The following is a 19,353-nucleotide window of genomic DNA, read 5'->3' on the forward strand; positions in this document are numbered from 1 at the left end:
GTTTCAGTGCGCTCTGTCACTTGTCACTGTGTCCCGTTGCACCAGAAGCAGTTTAGTCCTGCTGGCCACATGACCCGGAAAGTTGTCTGTGGACAAACGCCAGCTCCCTCAGCCTGAAAGTGAGATGAGCACCACAACTCCATAGTCGCCTTTGATGGAACTTAACTGTCCAGGGCTCCTTTACCTTTTTTAAGAAATACCAAGGGGGGGGGGGGCAACAGAGAAAGTTTCTGAGAGCATGAAGGAAAACCACACAGAACAAAGTCTTTAGGTTTATTGCAGGTCGTTCTGTCCATAAGCATCATCTTTATATAAACAACAACAACCCCAACCACATCCAGTGATTCTTCCTGGAATTGTTAACAGCTTTAAAAAAAGAAGAAGAAGACTCCTGATTCAATTGAGCTCTCTTGAAAGGTGTCTACTTTCTAGTTTATTTGCTTTTGCTGTTCAATACACCCTTTTAGATACAAGAACCCATCTGATATTGAATCCATTCTGGTATTTTCACTTAGAATCTGAAAACAAAATCTGGAAAGCAGGGGTATTTTTGCTTTCATTTCATCAACAGCTATTTTTTTCATTTCAGATTCCTGATTCATTTTGTTCTTCCGCGAAAAGGCTCTGCTTTCCACTGTTCAGGGGTACCCTTTCAAATACAGGAATCCATCTGATATTGAATCCATGCTGGTATTTTCCTAAAACAGAATACAGAAAGCAAGAAAACGCCTTTCTCTCTTTCTTTACTTTCTTTTTACTAGCCATGAATATGCAGCACTGAGGAGGATAATATTGTTACAACTGAAATGATGGGCGTAGCGAGGGGGGCAGGGAGAGGCAGCTGCCCCCACTAAATCAATAAAAATCAATAAAAATACATATCTAACTGAGATTCTGCCTCCCCTAACAAAAGGCCTCCCCCCCCCAAAAAAAAAATCCTGGCTGCGCTCATGACTGAAACTGAAACAAGCAGTCTGTTGCACCCCATCCTTCATCAATTGTTCAATTTGGCCAGCTCACGGTATTATTTATTACAATTATATTGGCTATTTCATAAAGCCACTTTCGACATCAGGAGGAGGTGGGATTTCAGGCTCATGCCCCCAACACGTGTGTGGGACTGTTTCCAGCCCCGTGCGATTAGGGGAATCCTCGGGCCGCATCATCCCCTGAGCCAGCCAATCAGCTGGCTCGGGGTGTGTGGCTTGCCCCATTTAAGGCAAGCGCGGCCCTGGGATCTCCCTCTTTAGTCCGCCCAGCTGTTGTAGTTTCCCACCCACTCGCCCTTTAAGGTCTCCCTTCTGACCTTGCTATGGACTTCGGTTGGTCGCCGTTAAGGGGCCTGGTAGGAATTTTTTCCACTTGGCAAATTGGCACCAGCCATTTGGTTTTTTGCCTACCTTGTAGCAAATTGTCACAACTCCTTGGTTTTGGTGGTTAGGCATTGGTAAGGGTATTGCTATGTAGATGTGTTGGGGGGAGCACCATCACCTCCCCCAAATATTGAAGGGTAGTCCAGTAAAGGATTCCGGGGGGCGTTGCCTCATCCGAAGCCTATGGAGGCCAGGGCCTAAAGCGCCCCCCCGATTGGTGACCCCGGGGGAGTCCCTAGCAGGGCTCCTCCTGCTGGTGTTGACCCTTCCCGATTTTCAAGCTAACAGGCTGAAGCTGGATAGTCTGATAGGACCAATGCCTACCTGTAACCAATAAAGTTGTGGCCAATTTTAGCCCATTAACCTTAAATAATTGTGACCTGTGTCTTTATTCCTACTGGGGGCGGGAGGCGGGAACTCACCATGCAACAGGCAACCTGTTGGCATTCTACTGTAAAATTCTGGTGTACATATGGATGTGTTTAGAAAATGGCACAGATGAAAGCAAATGTTTTGCAGACAGATCCCTCGCACTTCTTTTGATCCTTCTGGATCTCCTTCCTCAACAGAACGTCTATTCAAGAGTTAGATCTCTTATTTCTTTGAGAAGCCTCAAAGATGATGGTGGCAGAGGATTGAAAGCTGTAATACAGTTAAAACCAATCCTATATTAATAGACTTAGGAGACACTTTAATAGTAGGCTTGGTGGCTCAAAGGATTAATGAAATGATAGCTCTCAACATAATTGCAAGAATCCAGTCAAGTCATGCCCAGAGTCATATTGGGGTAACTGTAAGGATTTCAACCTCACAACACTATGGACTAAGCGAGGTAAAGGTAAAGGGACCCCTGACTATTAGGTCCAGTTGTGACCGACTCTGGGGTTGCGCGCTCATCTCGCTTTATTGGCCAAGGGAGCTTCCGAGTCATGTGGCCAGCATGACTAAGTCACTTCTGGCGAACCAGAGCATCACACGGAAATGTCATTTACCTTCCCGCCAGACTAGTACCTATTTATCTACTTGCTCTTTGATGTGCTTTCGAACTGCTAGGTTGGCAGGAGCAGGGACCGAGCAATGGGAACTCACCCAGTCGCGGGGATTCGAACCACCGACCTTCTGATCAGCAAGTCCTAGGCTCTGTGGTTTAACCCACAGTGCCACCCGCATCCCTATGGACTAAGCGAAACTTACAGCAAAAATAAGAAAGCAACATGGAGGACTACTATGGAAGAATAGAAGCCCTTTTGGGAACATCTGGGGGTGGGGATCACAAACAGATGAAATTGCGAGCAGGATTTGAAATATGAGCATGATAATATAGGAAACAGAAGAATGTGTTTTAGGGGAAATGTTTATTAGATTGCAGCATGTAAATGGCACACGACTGAGGACAGCATGGAGGAAAAGGAGGAAAGTCAAAGTTTAAAGAGAAATGTACAAAATTTGGAATTTATATGTAATTTTTTTAAAGTTTGGTAAAAATTTGATACCAATACAACAAACAAGCAAACAAACAACCCTGTAGCTAGAAGTGCTGTTTGCAGCCAGCCTATGCAACTGATTCCCAGAAACGGATGAGTGAATCTGTTAGTTTCGATTTCTCTCGAATCTTCATTTTTCAAATCCTATGCTCAGTTCTCATTTCTGCACCAGTTTGCAATTTGTGCATTTTTTTAAAAAAAAGTCATTCTCATAATACACAACATTTTGCCTCACAGACACAAGTTCCCAGAGCAATTTTCCTCAATACAATGCATTGCCATATGTTATTTTCATTAACATGTGGGTTCTTATGCACTGTTTTAACCTTGCACATGCATTTTTCTGAACATTACTTGACTGGAGGGCTGCGTTTGAAAATTTGGAAAAGTGCCACATTTTGAAGACTGCTGTGATTCATTTCAGGCAAAAATCTGTTTGCCTTTCAATGCGAACTGAGTCGAACCTCTGCCCCATCCCTATTCCCAAACAAATGTCATATATTTTAAAAAATAAATTTATTTACAATTTTCATTCATAACAAAAGAAAAACAACAACAAAGAAACTAAAAGAATGGAAGACAAAAGTTGAACAAGTGAAATCTTCAATGATACATTGGGCAATAGATATTGGTTATCACAGAAATGGAGGTATGGAAAAGACTGTGGAACATGGACATAAAATTTGCAGCATGTTATGGTTTAAGAGAAAACTATATTCAAATGTTGTACAGATGGTATCTAACACCAAGTAGATTGGCAAAAATGTATAAATCAAAATTGAATATGTGCTGGAAATACGAAAGGAAGGAAGGTACCTTTCTCCATATGTGGTGGCCTTGTATTAAGGTTAAAGCTTATTGGGAAATGATATATAATGAATTGAAAAAGGTGTTTAAGTTGGCCAGTAGGCCTCCATGTTAAGTCTCTTGCGTGCCTTGGCCTCTGCCGGTGAAAGCCACCTTGGAGTTTTACTCTCCAATAAGTCTTTATATTTTGTCCAGACCATAAAGATTGCTCTTCTAACAATATGGTTTTTGAACATTTTATGAACTTTAACCTTGTCATACCACAAATACGCATGCCACCCAAAAGCGTTATCAAACCCTTCCAGATCTAGGACATCGGTGTTCTCTAACAAAAACCAATCTTTCAACCAGCAGAAGGCTGCAGATTCATAATATAACCTCAAGTCTGGCAGGGCAAATCCCCCCCTTTCTTTCGCATCTGTTAATATTTTAAACTTAATTCGGGGCTTTTTGCCCTGCCAAACAAACTTAGAAATATCCCTCTGCCACTTTTCGAAGCATACCACTTTGTCCACAATCTGCAGGGTCTGAAACAAAAATAACATTTTCGGCAAAACATTCATCTTTATAGCTGCTATTCGGCCTAACAAGGAAAGTTTTAGTCTTGTCCAAGTTTCCAAATCCCTTTTGATTTCTGACCAACATTTCTCATAGTTGTCCTTAAACAAATTCAAGTTTTTAGAAGTCAAGAACACCCCTAAATATTTTACCTTTTTAACCACATTTAATCCTGTCTCTTTCAAAAACTCATCTGTTTCTGTAGACGTTAGGTTCTTAGCTAAGACCTTAGTCTTTTGCTTGTTCAACTTAAATCCCGCCACCCGACCATAATCAGATATTAAATCCAAAACTCTTTTTGTGCTAGAAACTGGCTCCTGTAATGTTAATACCAAGTCATCTGCAAATGCTTTCAGTTTATATTGTTTCACTCCGACCTCAATGCCCCGAACTGACCGGTCCCTTCTAATCATGTTCAAAAGCACCTCCAGGACCGAGATAAACAGTAATGGGGATAGAGGGCACCCTTGCCGTGTCCCTTTTTCAATATTGAATTCCTCCGTCACCACATTGTTTACTATCAATTTAGCTTTTTGGTCTGAATATATTGCTTCTATACCATTTTCAAACCCCCGTCCCACTCCCATCCCTTCCAAATTTTTCTTCATGAACATCCAAGAAATGTTGTCAAAGGCTTTCTCCGCATCAATAAAAATTAACGCCGCTCTAGTGTTGATATTTGTTTGTAAGAGTTCCAAGATGTCAATAATGTTTCTCGTGTTGTCAAACAAATGCCTACCCGGGAGAAAGCCTGCTTGGTCCTTGTGGATCACTTCATTCAATACCTTTTTAAATCTATTTGCCAAAATGTCTGCAAAAATTTTGTAATCCACGTTTAGGAGTGAGATGGGACGGTAGTTCTTAAGTTGAGTCTTTTCAGTTTCTGTTTTAGGAATCAATGTGATGAAAGCTTCTTTCCACGTTTCTGGTGCCTTCTTACCCTCCATAATCTGGTTACATACCTCCATCAAGGGTTGTATCAAATAGTCCTTCAAAACCTTATAATATTTGGAGGTAAGTCCATCAGGGCCTGGAGATTTGCCTAATTGGAGGTTCTGTATGGCACTCTCGATTTCCTGCTGTGTAACTTTAACATTCAGGGTTGTTCTCATTTCCTGAGGAATTTTTTGTAATCCGTTAGTTTTAATAAATTGATCTATCTCGGATTCTTTCTGCGGCCCTTGTGCATAGAGATCTTTGAAATATCTCTGGAAACATTTCCTAATTTCTTCAGGCTTCTGAACCATTCTTCCTTCAATCTCTAGATTTGTAACTGTATTTAATTTTTGTCTTTTTTTCAACTGCCATGCTAGCAGTTTCCCACATTTATTTGCTGAATCGAAAGATCTTTGTCTCATTTGTTTAATTTTCCACTCCACTTCTTGGTTTATCAGTTTCATATATTGGGCCTGGAAAAATTTCACTTCTCTCAACACTTCCTTAGACTTGGGCCTAGATCTTAATTTCCTTTCACCCTCACTTATTCTCTCCAGTATCTTCTGCTTCTTTTCATTCCAGAGTCTTTTCTTTACAGTGTTTTGTTGTATTAGAAACCCTCTCATCACCGCTTTACTTGCGTCCCAGATTGTTCTTTTTTCCACCGTAGTGTTCAGATTTATCTCAAAGTAATCTTTCAAAGTTTTTTGGGCCTTCTTCACAATCTCCTGATCTCTGAATAAAGTGTCATTCATTTTCCATCTGAAGGATCCGGTTATATTTAGTCTCAATTCCATTTTCAAAGCATTATGGTCGGAGCAAGTTTTTGGGCAGATTTCCACTTTTCTAGTTTTAGGTGCCAGTCCTTTAGTTATCCATATTTGGTCGATTCGTGTCCATGACAAATGAGCTTCAGAAAAGAAAGTTCCTTCTTTTCCTAGGGGGTTCTTGACTCTCCATATATCAATCAAATCCATATTGTCTGTCATTTCAAAAAAAGTTTTAGGTAGTCTGCCTTCTTTTGTTATATTTACACTCTGCGACTTATCCATATTTACAGAGACAACCCCATTCATATCTCCCAACATAATAATGTTGTCATAATCCAGATAGTCCAATAAAGTCTCATGCAGCTTCTTAAAAAATTCCGATTTTCCATCATTTGGCGCATAAATTCCTAAAATCAAAAATTTTTCACCATGTATGTAAATTTCAATAGCCAAAATTCTGCCTTGTTCATCTTTAAATAGAAATTTCGGTGACAGGCTCTCCTTTGCGTAGATCACTACTCCTCTTTTCTTAACTCTGTCCGAAGAAATAAATTCTTGGCCTAACCTTTTATTGATTAGCACTTTCCGATGAAGCCTTGTCACATGTGTTTCTTGCAGGCAAATAATGTCCAATTGCTCTTTCTTCAATATATGGAATACTTTCCTTCTTTTTTCTGGGGAATAATTGGGAATTAATAGAAAAAGATGGTGACAATTGGAAGCTGCAGAGTTTTGAAAATGTAAAAAGTAAGGTGCGAGACTGGTTGCATTATGCCCAAATTCGAGAAATTTTCAAAACAGACAAAAAGGTTGGGTTCCAGGTGGAAAAATCGAAATTAGAGACAGAATTGTTAGAACCTAAAGACAAATTACTTTCAAGAATGTATAACTTGCTGCTCAAATGGAATACACAGGATGAGACAGTCAAATCCGCCATGATAAAGTGGGCACAGGATATTGGACATAACATTATGTTTGAGGACTGGGAAAGGTTATGGACCACCGGATTGAAATTCACGGCATGTAGTGCCCTGAAAGAAAATATTATGAAAATGATATACCGGTGGTACATGACCCCAGTCAAGCTTGCTAAGATATATCACCTGTCTGATAATAAATGCTGGAAGTGTAAAGAGGCGGAAGGGACATTCTTTCATCTCTGGTGGACATGTCCGAAAGTGAAGGCCTTTTGGGAAATGATCTATAATGAGTTAAAAAAGGTATTTAGATATACCTTGCCTAAGAAACCGGAGGCCTTCCTTCTGGGCATTGTAGACCAGAATGTGTTAAAGAAAGATAGAACTTTTTTTATGTATGCTACAACAGCAGCAAGAATTCTCATCGCAAAGTGTTGGAAGACACAAGATTTACCCACACTGGAGGAATGGCAGACGCAGTTGATGGATTATATGGAACTGGCGGAAATGACTGGCAGAATCCGAGACTTGGGAGAAGAAAAAATGGAAGAGGACTGGAAAAAATTTAAGGACTATTTACAAAAATATTATAAGCTGTATGAATGTTAAGAAAATGCACTTTTTAGGAAATATTAGCCCCAGCAATGGTAATTAGGTGAAATTAAAATTAAGGCACAAGAAAAGAGAGGTGAAATTAAGAAAAATCTTTATTGCATTACGTTCTAATCACAATATATAAGATTATGGTTACAATAACTTTGATTTTGGTAACATGAAATTGAAAGATACAATAATGAATTGAAAGATACAATAAGTAATGAAATAAGACAATAAATAGCTGAAGATTTTGTATTATGAACATTGGGTTATAAATATATTGAAAAGGGTAATATGACAAAATGAAAGATACAATAAGTGATGAAACAAGATAACAAAATGCTGAAATTGGTATTATAAATAATGCAGATTCGGGAAGATGTGGGGAAGTCCAAAAGACTCTGTAAAAGAAATATGATTTATGAAACTTTTGTATTTTATTTTTTGTTCTTTTCTATTCTGTAAAATTAATAAAAATTTAAAAAAAAAAAAAAAAAAGAAAAAGGTGTTTAAGTTAACATCTGTGAAAGAAAAGAAACAGAAGCTTTTCTCTTGGGAATTATGGGATCAGAGTTACCAAAACAATATGGAAATTTATTTATGTATGCAACCACTGCCGTAAGAATGATATTCACTCAAAAATGGAAAGAAAAAGAACTCCCCGTGAAAGAATAATGGTTACAGAAATTAATGGACTATGCAGAAATGGTGAAACTTACCAGAAGAATAAGAAATAAAGAAAAAGTGTGTTCTCCCTCATGGAGAGCACGGGTTGCGGGCGGGGCTGAGACACCTTACTGTTGCTAGGCAAATGGTTTGGCCATCCTTTAAGCAGGGGCGGGCTGTTACTGGGGAAATCTAGATGTTGCCATTTGTTGATTGACTGCCCTATTTGTTAAATACAATGCTCACAGCGACGAACTTCCTCTTTTCGCTGCTTACTTCGGATCACCCGCCCTCCCTTCCCTAATTTTAGGCTGTTTGTTTGACCTTGCTATGCCTGTCCTGGGGTCGTCTGCTTTGGGGCAGGGGCCCGGTAGGAATTTTGTCCATTTGGCTGATTAGTGTGTGCCACTTGGTTTTTTGCCTACTGCATAGCAAATCGTCACAACTTGTAAGGTTTGCGGTTAGGCATTGGTCTTGGAATTGGTTGGTGGAGGGGTATGGATTCGGCTGTGCCTGCCCCTCCAAAATGCTGCTGCTGCTTCAAGGGTTTTCCGTTGAAGGAACCCAGGGGCTCCCCATGCTTTTGTCTGAAACCCCCTGGCAAGGGGCTAGGGCCACACAAGCCCCTGGGAGCATTCTGGGGAGAGGTGAGGCATGGTTCCCAGTCCCATCTCTCTCCCCAGGTGACTTACCCTTGCTGACTTCGTGGGGGGTGCAAATGTCAGAGCTGTCCCTGTGTGGGGGCAGTTAGTGCTACCAATGCCTAAGCAACCACTCACATTGCTGTAATTTGAATAAAGTTGTGGCCAAAATTATGCCAAAAATCTTAAACAAAAATTAAGTGTCAATTGTGTTTTTCTTTGGGGGGGGTGTCTTGGGGACCTCGACACGCAACAGACTTTTTATCAAGGAATGGAAAGCATTTATTGAATATTTATTACAAACAAATTGTAAACAATTAAAACTTTAGCGGGTTACTGTAAAAAAACTTGCAGTTTCATGGAGGGGGGAAGTCAAAGTCCCAAAACAAGTGTGTCTATGCAGTCTCAATTAGCAATGAACACAAACTGGAAGTAATTTTTCCCCAGCCCTGTCTCTAGCAGAGTGGGCAGCTGAGTCCCAGTAAACGGACACAAAATTCAGAAGGCATAATGGAACCAGAAGAATGTGATTCATATGCTTTCATATGTCCCAAACCCAGGACAGCATCTTTGCAAAGGCTTCAGAAACAAAGGTTTGGTTGACATAGGAAATTTGGGGTTTACTTTATTCCCAGCCTGATGTTTTCAGTCATAGTTTTGCTGTACAGCAGACTTGGAGGTCAAAGCAGCGACTGTGGGTTTCTTCCACAGATTTAAGGCTTTGTTTAAACTCAGCAATGTAAGGCAAAGTATAGTCTGCCCCTCTTGTCTCCCCCCTTCCATTCATATGGACAAGAGGCAAAACAATGTGTTTAAGGGCCACATAGACAAAACATATGGATTTTTCACAGCTTTGGAGATAACTGATGTTTTGCTCATGTATCTGTTTGATTTCATGCACTTTTGTTTTCAGAACATGTTCGGGGCTGTCTGGTAGCCTTTGATTCTCAGCCATCTTTTTGTTTTTCCTCCCAAGACGTGCTGTTTAATCTTTCCTGTTCAGACGCCGGCATCACGGTGGGCAAAACATTAGGGAACAGAGGCTCCAAGTATGAAACGAAAACAGACACCTGTTGCCAATAGAACATGCTGGTATAATGGCCATCTGATGTCCTAGTGGGATTTTCTTTAAAAAATAGAAAATAAATATTATTGTTAATTTTTTCAAAAATAAAGACATTGGTGAGCTTAGCATACAAGTCTGGCCATTGAGATGTATTTTTCCATTTTCTTTTATTTTTTGCTTTTAGCTTAACTTTTGCTACCAGGACAAAAAGGGGGAAGAAGAATGCAGTCATTGTGGTTAAACCATCATTTATAAAGACAGGGAAAGTTGTTCCATGTGATGCTTCCTCCTTTTGCATCTTGAGTTCCGAAAGGAGCTCCTCTTTGTGCTATTTTTTTTTAAAAAAAAATACAAAAATCAGTGTTTTAAAAGTCATCTTGAAAGGGGGTAGGGGGCAAACACACGTGACTTCCCAAATTGCCTGTAGCTTTCCTGGCACGGAATGGAGAAATATTTCTTCATCTCACGTTGCATAATCATTTTTGACGTATTGTTTGTTCCAGCTCAGGGTTGCTTTCATCAAACCACAACCCCAGCGGAATAGGAGAAATGTTCTTTCTCTTTTTCTCCCTTCCTTTCACAAGGCTAACGGGAGTAAACATGGAATACGGTGTACTAGGAAACATTGTTGTTGTTCACTAATATCCCCCTCTGCTGATGTGCGTCTTTTCTGTAGCTGCCCCAGTAAGCCTGCAGCTGACTTCTCAGTGGATTTTACTTTGCATAAAAGGATGGAGGCTGCAATCCTATGCTCACTTACCTGCTGGGAGTAAGCCTCATTGAAATTAATTGGACTTACCTGTAAGCATACCTAGGATTGCTCTGTAGAGATAAAAAGAGGATGGGGGGGATGCCTTATAACATGAAATAAGTAAGAAATTATCTAATTATTATTATTATTATTATTATTATTATTATTATTATTATATTTATTTATTTATTTACACCCCGCCCATCTGGCTGGGTTTCCCCAGCCACTCTGGGTGGCTCACAACAGAACACAAAAAACACGATAAAACATCAAACATTAAAAACTTCCCTAAACAGTGCTGCCTTCAGATGTCTTATAAAAGTCAGATACAGTCATACCTCATGTTATGTTTGCTTCATGTTACATTTTTTCAGGTTGCGTCCCGTGGCGACCCGGAAGTACCGGAAAGGGTTACTTCCAGGTTTCGCTGCTCGCACATGCGCAGAAGTGCTAAATCATGCTTAGCGCATGCCAAATCGTGCCGTGCAACTGCGCAGATACGCCGCTTCAGGTTGCGGGCTTTTCATGTTGCGAATGGACCTCCGGAACGGAGGTAGTTGTTTATTTCCTTGACATCTGATGGGCGTTCCACAGGGCGGATGCCACTATCAAGAAGGCCCTCTGCCTGGTTTCCTGCAACCTCACTTTTCGCAGTGAGGGAACCTCTAAGAGATTGTTTATGTATGCGACAACAGCAGCAAGAATTTTATTATCACCAGCATGGAAAACAGAGAAAACGCCAACGAAGGAAAAATGGAAGTTAAGCTTATGGACTACGCGGAACTGGCTAAGCTGACAGAGAGGATACATGAGAGAGAGACAACATCGATTTCAAAAAGGAGTGGGAACCATTTATAAACTTTACAAAAGGACAGTATAAAGATTTGGACCCATTGGCAGGTTTTGACTAAACTTTCACAACTGTATAAGAGGTAAAACCAACAGGGTATAGAATTTGTTTCATAAATCAATACAGAAATATGGGGGGGGGGAGGCCAAAGAGGGGGGAGGGGAGAAATATGGATATATAAATTGTTCGGTTAAGATTTGTGGAAAATTTGTTGTTATAATTTGAAAATTCAATAAAAATTGTTTTTTTAAAAAAGCAAACATTAAAAACTTCCCAATACAGGGTTGCCTTCAGATGTCTTCTAATAGTCAGATAGTTGTTTATTTCCTTGACATCTGATGGGAGGGTGTTCCACAGGGAGGGCGCCACTACCGAGAAGGCCCTCTGCCTGGTTCCCTGTAACCCCACTTCAATTGCCAATTGCCAAGTGTTTTCTGGGCGATCCAGGCTTTTGACATATATGACACCCTTCCCTGAGGCATCTACCCCCTCTCTTTCTCTAAGCCTTCTAGGTCCATAGGTTCGCACCTGCTGTTTATCTGCCACTGTGGTGTTTGCCCTCCTAGGTGGGTCATAAGGAAAGGGTTAAATGAGTGTGATGTGATTGGCCAGTGGGAACCCAAGGGGAGGAGTTAGAGTTAGAGTTGGAGTGGTTGAAAAGTCAGTTGGGAGTTGGAGAAGGAAGAGAGAGGTTAAGTTTGTGGGTTGGTTGAGTTGTGTTGTGAGAGAGTGAGAGGAACTGTTAGGTGGAGTCAGATAAGATAGTTGGGATAATCAGTTTGAAGTTGTTAGGAACGTATAGGTCAGTAAAGGAACTAAGATTAAGAAACTGCCAAGAAAAATTAACGGAAACCATAAACTTGTTAATGCCTATAAAATAAACTTGATTATTTGTTAATGTTAATAACTTTCTGGACTCCGTGTGTACCCGAGAGAAATGGGTTGGTGGCAGCGGGAAAGCAATCACAGTGGTGGCACAGGGATCAATAGACCGTCAAACGTCCGGGGACCCTGTGTGATCACCACAGCCCCTCTGTCACTTCTGACCACTTTTTTGCCTGCCATTGCCATCCTTTGCAGCCGCTCTCACCGAGCGATCTGAAAGCGTTTCCCTCCACTGCCAATCCTCTTTCCATCTTTGCAACTGCATTATAGAGTTTTCTCCTTCAAAGTAACCCGTCTGTGTGTCATGTTGCAGCATTCTACGGAATGTATCTATATCTCTACCAGGGTAAACACTTCTTACAGCATTAATAAGAATAATAATGAAATATGACAGCCAATTATGTCTAAACGCAGTGTTTCGGAAAGAAACCTTCCATATGCTAATTTACATTGTTTAATGCACCATTGGGCCTCTCACTGTCACAGGGCTGACTGTGCAATGGGTATCCGTAGGAATGATCTTTAAAAGCTTGGATTCTAATTAGGGTTGCTTGGGCTGTCACTCAGCAAGAGTTCTTCACGTGAGGGTTATAGCGATGGCTTGATTACTACCGAGTGTCAGAAGGTCGTCCTGGATCTCTCTTTGATCATCTCCGTAATTGCCTAGCAAGGGGAGACAAACGGAAAGGAGATAACTGTTACAGAAGGCTAGTTAGCATTTGCATTCACGGTTAGAGCTCGCAGCTCACAGGATCAGCCTGGCTGGCTGGCATCCCCTCTACGTGGGATTTGTAATATCTGTTTGCCACCCAGCGGCCCAGAGGTAAAAGCTTTCTCTTGCAAAACAGATTCAGGTAGGTAGCCCTGTTGGTCTGATGCAGTCGAAATAAAAATAAATAAAAAATTGTCCAGTAGCACCTTATAGACCAACTAGGTTTGTTCTGGTATAAACTTCCGTGTGCATGCACACTTCTTCAGATACACTGAAGCAGAAGCCACCAGACCAGGGGTCAGCAAACTTACCGCTCCTCAGGCTGGTGTCTCCAGCGCTGATTGCACTGCGGGCCGGAGGGCAGGGGAGCCCGTGCCCAAACGCATGTGCACACGCTATTTCGGGCACACTTCCAGGTTGGAGGAGCACTGGAAATAGCTTGTGCACAGGCCTCCTCCGACCCGGAAGTGGGCAGCCATGCCGGAAGAGCGAGCGGCTGCATCGGGTGGCAGGGGTCGCCCCGGGTCAGATAAACAAGTCCCTCGCGCCTTATCCGGCCCACGGGCCTTAGTTTGGGGACCCCTGCACCAGACCCTTAAATATAGTGGAAGGGTGGGGTATTGCTCAGAAGGGTAGTAGGAGATGGGTGATTGGCTCAATGGCTATGGTAAACCTATTGATGACTGTTAACAACTGTTAACGACTGCAATTAGTCCTACAGGAAAAAGCAAGGGATGACCAAAAATAGCTTTAGCATGTGTAATGAGACAAGAATCCAATATCTCTATTAAGACCAGGTGTCTCCATAGTTTTCAGTTTGGTAATAAGTTGTAATTCAGCAACTTCTCTTTCAAGTCTATTTCTGAAATTCTTCTGTAATAAGACAACTGCTTTGAAATATTGTATTGAATGTCCTGGGAGATTATTATTATTATTATTATTATTATTATTATTATTATTATTTATATCCCGCCCTCCCCAGCCGAAGCCAGGCTCAGGGCGGCTAACAACAATAAAACAGTACAAAAGTACAACACAACACAACACTCTAAAATCATTCATTATAAAATTAATTCAAATCAAGCCACTGGCAACCATTGGGCCAGAGCTCCGCGAAGATGGAGGTATTCTCCTACTGGTTTCTCTGTCTTGTCATTCCTGATGTCAGATTTATGTTCTTTTATCCTTTGGCGTAGGGTTTGGCCTGTAGGGTTTGGGAAACAGTTGGAACTGAGCAGACGTTCTTGGGAGTGGTCCCAAGATGGATGCTGGAAGGAAAACCCTACGTTGGAAACCAAGAAATAACACCCATTGAAGTGGACAAGGCGAGACATAGTGGTGACGGCAAGAGAGCTAACAGAACCGAACAACAGGGGCAAAGGCCCATTCTCGTGTTGCCAGCCTCTGGACCTCTCATGGAGGAGGCACACAAAGAAGGGCCTCCGATGATAATCTCAGAGTCTGGGTCAGTTCATATATTGCAACACTTTGTGAGGTAAGGTGTTAGTACACCCATTTTACAGATTGGACAACTGAAGCTGGGCCAGTGGAATTAATGTCAGAGATGTTATTTGGATCTATGCCTCAGTCCAGCATTCCACTGATTCTCGTGTTATTTACCAAAGGTGTCATGGGCTTTGAAGATGCTGGAACTCAGGATGAAAGGGAGAAACGTACTAAGAGGACCCCTTACAATGATTAACTTCTGCCTAGAAGCCAATATCTCGACTGTGGAAGGATTTGTGGATCCAGAATTGGCATCCACAGTCACTTATGGACTTACTGTTAAGACCATGTTTGTGGAAGACAATCTTACTTGGCTATGAGTGATCGCCGAAGAAGAAAATTAGAAGGGCTATGCACACATATTTCGTTTAGAAGAATTTGACATGCAGAAAGAAAGTGGGGAGCGACGATGATAGACTAGATCAAAATACGGGGAGGTGTCCATCTCCCATTCCTGCTAGACATATTGTTGTTGTTCAACTGATGCAGTTGATGTTAAAATACCGTGTCTTGTCTTTTGTTGAATGAAGTTAGATTGGATACAATACAGAACTAATGAGCCGTATTGAGATAAGGTTAATCACTTGCCATGCTATTGCATACGAATTGCTTGAGATGGCAATATTTCTCATTTGAAAGTCACTGAATAGCTTGGGAAGGAAGACAACTTCGTTAAGTGGACAACAGCCCTGAGCCCACTAGCTTTGCAGAGGGAAATATGAAGGTCATTTCATTAATTGTAACCACCGTCAAGTTAGGGCGAGCTCTCGCCCTCTCTTGAAGTGATAACCAACATATGATCGCCTCATCACTTCCCAGTAGATTTACTAATCCCCCATCCTTCGCTAGATAATTGCCTGGCTAGATAAGAAAACATGATATACGGCAGCATTTTCACAGGGTAATCAAAGGACAGCTGCAAATGTCACATGAACAATGTATTAAGTAAATTCCTCTTTTATACTTGGACTCAGATCCATAGAGGAGGAGTTGTTGTTGTTGATTTATGAAATTTGTATCCCAAGATCCCAGGGCAGTTCACAACAGAAAAATACTGCTACAAGAATTGGGGGTCTCTCCTCTGTGGCAAATGCCCATTGGGTCCCAGGTTCAAATTCCTTTGAAGAATTGAGACACAGCAGAGACTGTCGTAGCTTTAAGAAATGTGGTTTATTCGCCTACTTACACCTTCATTCTGCATGGAGGGAATCCAGATCTTACAGCATGGTCATTCAAGAGGAGCTTGTACCCCACAGCAGGGGAGCCATGCAGTCTAAGGCATCTCTCCCAGCCAGCCTGCAGCCAGCCTGTCCAAGATGGATCCCAATCTTTCTTCTTCCCTCTCCTTCCCAGAACACCCTGTTAAAAACCCTGGCAACCTTCCAAATGTCCCAGTCTCTGTTCACACCTCAGGGTGAGGGAGGGGGACAATACTCTTGCATTGCCAATGGCCCGTATTGTTTCTTAATGGTCCTAGCCTGGCCAGGTCATTTTGCATAGGCTAGCCCAGGAATTCCTCTGCAGCTTGCATTTCTCCCTTTGCATCACAAAAGACCAAAATTGTACCATTTATTTCCATTTTCACAAAAGGGAAATATAAAAGACACACAAAACTGAAACAAAAAACAAACCAATAACACACACATCAAAACAATTCTACTGGAAAAATTGTGATGTCCCTGTGGAGATGGCAGTACAGTGGAACCTCAATTTTCGAATGTAATACATTCCGGAAGACTGTTCGACTTCCGAAATGTTCAAAAACCAAGGATCAAAGGGCTGTTGGCAAAGTCTATGGTGAAAACTGAGAAACGCGCCTTGTTGCTGACACACTTTTTAGACACGCATCATTTCTCGACACAGTAATTCAGTTTTACTAGCAAACCAGAGGTTAAACCAGGCACCCCTAACCTTTGGCCCTCCAGATGTTTTGGACTACAGTTCCCATCATCCCCGACCACTGGTCCTGTTAGCTAGGGATCATGGGAGTTGTAGGCCAAAACATCTGGAGGGCCGCAGGTTGGGGATGCCTGGGTTAAACTAACCCCTTTCCAACCACGGGAGGAGCGTGGGGAGCATTCAAGCAACACAACCACACTGCAGCTGACACACTAACACATAGGTAGGCAACCTCAGGCTTGGGGGCCAGATCTGGCCCAATCGCCTTCTAAATCCGGCCCACGGAATCTGGGAATCAGCATGTTTTTACATGAGTAGCATGTGTCCTTTTATTTAAAATGCATCTCTGGGTTATTTGTGGGCATAGGAATTCGTACATTATTTTTTCCAAAATATAGTCTGGCCCCCCACAAGGTCTGAGGGACAGTGGGCCGGCCCCCTGCTAAAAAAGTTTGCTGACCCCTACACTAACGTGTCATGACACAGTTTGGAAAGCTCTGATATGGATGTTTCTGAGACGTAATCCCATGATTATTACAGAAATATAATGAGGCATCTAATCATAAGCCTGCATTTTTATCAAAGCTTCTATATATTTCAATCAAGGTTTGTATTTAAAAATGAGCTTAAAAAAAGGATTTTCAAATGTTTCATGCCAGGCAAAAGACCAGCTGCCTAAAAGAACCTTGGCAAGATGTTTTTCCTCCTAAAACAAGAAGGGCCCCATTGATTTATAGTAGAAAAACAATTCTCAAAGTCATAAAAAAGGGAGAATTACATATGCTGCCCCAAGGCTGAGAAAACACCATTAGGAATGGGGAAAGATAATACTAATGTGCCTCCCAGTAAAATGAGCCAGATCTTCTTTCTAAGGTTCAAAGGCCAGGAGCAAAAGGGAAAAACATTTAGCTGACAGAAAAAGAGAACATTTTTGAAGAGGCTTCTTTTAAAAGCTGTGTTTTATTGAGTTCTTTCCTTTTTACTTTGAAAAGCTTTATTCTTTTAAGAGGCTACCTATGATAAATGTATGAAATATATTAGCTTAAATATATTGGCTTAAATGTAATTATGCAAAGGATTTAAGGAATGCTAGATTCTTATTTCATATGGTTGTAAGAGTTGTATTTATCCTGAAATTAAGTCAGCCACCAGCCCCCCCCTTGCCAGACAGAAGACGCCATCCGGGCAGTCTTGATATATAGTTGTCAGGCATTTTGTTTAGAAACATTAAATGAAGGAAATCTTTCAATGTTGATGTGAAACTCAAGATCCTTGACATCTGTTGAACATAAAATGTAAGATTAAACCATTTGTTTTAGAAGGCAATAGGGCAAGAAGGGCAAGAGGTGAGCTGGTAATTAAGATTCCATGTAAGATATATTATTACTTATTTGTCATTTATATATAGCTCTTTGTCTCCCATATAAGGGCAAGGAAGTGGGTGTATCTTTTGTGGGTGTATCTTTTGTGATTGGTTCTAGCAAACAGCCAATAGGAATTTCAACCAGGCTGATTGGACAGAGGCAGCCACAGGAGGAGCAAAGGGGGCTGGATTAAGGGAATATAAGTGCTGGCCAGAATGGCAGGAGGCCAGGCCAGAGCTTGGTAACCACGTACCACTGAGCCTCTTATTTATTTGTCTGACAAATAAATTACTATTTTAATTTCTCTATTGCTGCGTTGAATATTTCATTCCAGCTAAGCGTTAACCACAAGCAGGGTGCTACATTTTATGGTGCCCTGTGACTCGGATAAGTGGTCTGCTGGAACGCAGCCCCTTCGCCCTACTGGGCAGGGTACAAGAGAGAGGACAACTGCTTACCCAAAGCGCGCACTGGTAAATTTTTCCAGGGGGAACGCAGAAGACTCGTCTGTCTGATACCCTGCTCACTGGCGGCGACGGACCGGGGGAAACAGGGAACCAACCAAGGGTAAGTGCACAAAGGGATTTTTGGCCCTCCAATTAATTGGGAGGAAGAGAAGTCTTGATCAAACTTCTGCGTCTCAGTAAGGGGAAACTGAGTACGCTAGGTGGTTGGGTACATCAGATGGTGATCTGGTGTAGGGAAAGGGAAAAATTGGGAGGTAGAGTGTGGTGAAGTATCCAGCGCATTGTATGTGTGAGAAAGTACAGAGCAATCTGTAGCTGACCCGAGTGTGGAGTGGGCAGTACTTCGGTTCCTAGTAAGGCGACTTCACTAGGCAAGGAAACCCACGAAGCGCGTCTGTGAGTGACTGAGTGGATACTTCACAGGGCCATACAATGGGAGTTGGGGGTTCAAAGGGGGAAAATACACCTCTTGAGTGTATGTTAAATAATTTTAAGAAAGCCTTCTCAGGGGCATATGGAGTCAAAATGACGCCAGAGCGCTTGAGAACGTTATGTGAACTAGAATGGCCAAAACAAATTACTGGATGGCCATCCCAGGGAACCTTTGATATAAATTTAGTAAGCAAACTTTGGACTGATATCGCCAAAGAAACTGGAGGGTGCCCAGAACAATTTCCATATATAGATTCCTGGCTGAGCACATTAAATAAAAATCCTCCATGGATAAGGGAATGCAAAGTCAAACGATGCAAATTATTGGCTGTAAAAGCCGAAGCTAGGAAAGGAATCTTGCCAAATAAACTCAAACCCATTTTTGAGGGGCCAGAGGAAGAGGTGCTTCCACCTCCACCCTATGCTCCACATCGAAGGGAGCTTAATCCAAACACTCCACCAGTTGTAACCACAAGGCAAGAAACTGGAATGAATAATGGGAGTGGAGTCACAGAGCTTGATTCCTTGATAGATTATGATAAATATCTTCAGGAGGCATTGGAGTTCTATAATAAAGCCCAAGCAGAAGTGGTTATTCCACCTGTGACTCCTAATAGACCTCCATCTACAGTCTCCTTTAGTGGAACAACTGATTGCCCACCCCAAACCCCT

General features: G+C 41.8%; 2 long non-coding RNA genes across 3 annotated transcripts in view; both read right to left on the reverse strand.

The window, feature by feature from the left end:
• Window positions 1-260: 260 nt before the first annotated feature.
• Window positions 261-2,245, reverse strand: LOC309350925. Its single transcript, XR_014160604.1, has 2 exons — window positions 1,796-2,245; window positions 261-698 (listed from the first exon to the last, which is right to left on the reverse strand). It is a non-coding gene; the product is annotated as an uncharacterized lncRNA (long non-coding RNA).
• Window positions 2,246-9,110: 6,865 nt separating this feature from the next.
• Window positions 9,111-19,353, reverse strand: part of LOC309350882 — a 36,631-nt gene continuing 26,388 nt past the window's right edge. The window contains exons 2-3 of one of the 2 annotated variants that reach the window (XR_014160556.1): window positions 12,765-12,964; window positions 9,111-9,862 (exon numbers count right to left, since the gene is read on the reverse strand). This is a non-coding gene — a long non-coding RNA (uncharacterized lncRNA). Of the gene's footprint in view, window positions 9,863-12,750; window positions 12,965-19,353 lie in introns of both variants that reach the window. The other variant, XR_014160557.1, reaches the window with a different exon arrangement.

Source organism: Podarcis erhardii (genome assembly GCF_964252035.2).
Source record: "Podarcis erhardii genome assembly, chromosome: 10".
Lineage (NCBI taxonomy): Eukaryota > Metazoa > Chordata > Lepidosauria > Squamata > Lacertidae > Podarcis > Podarcis erhardii.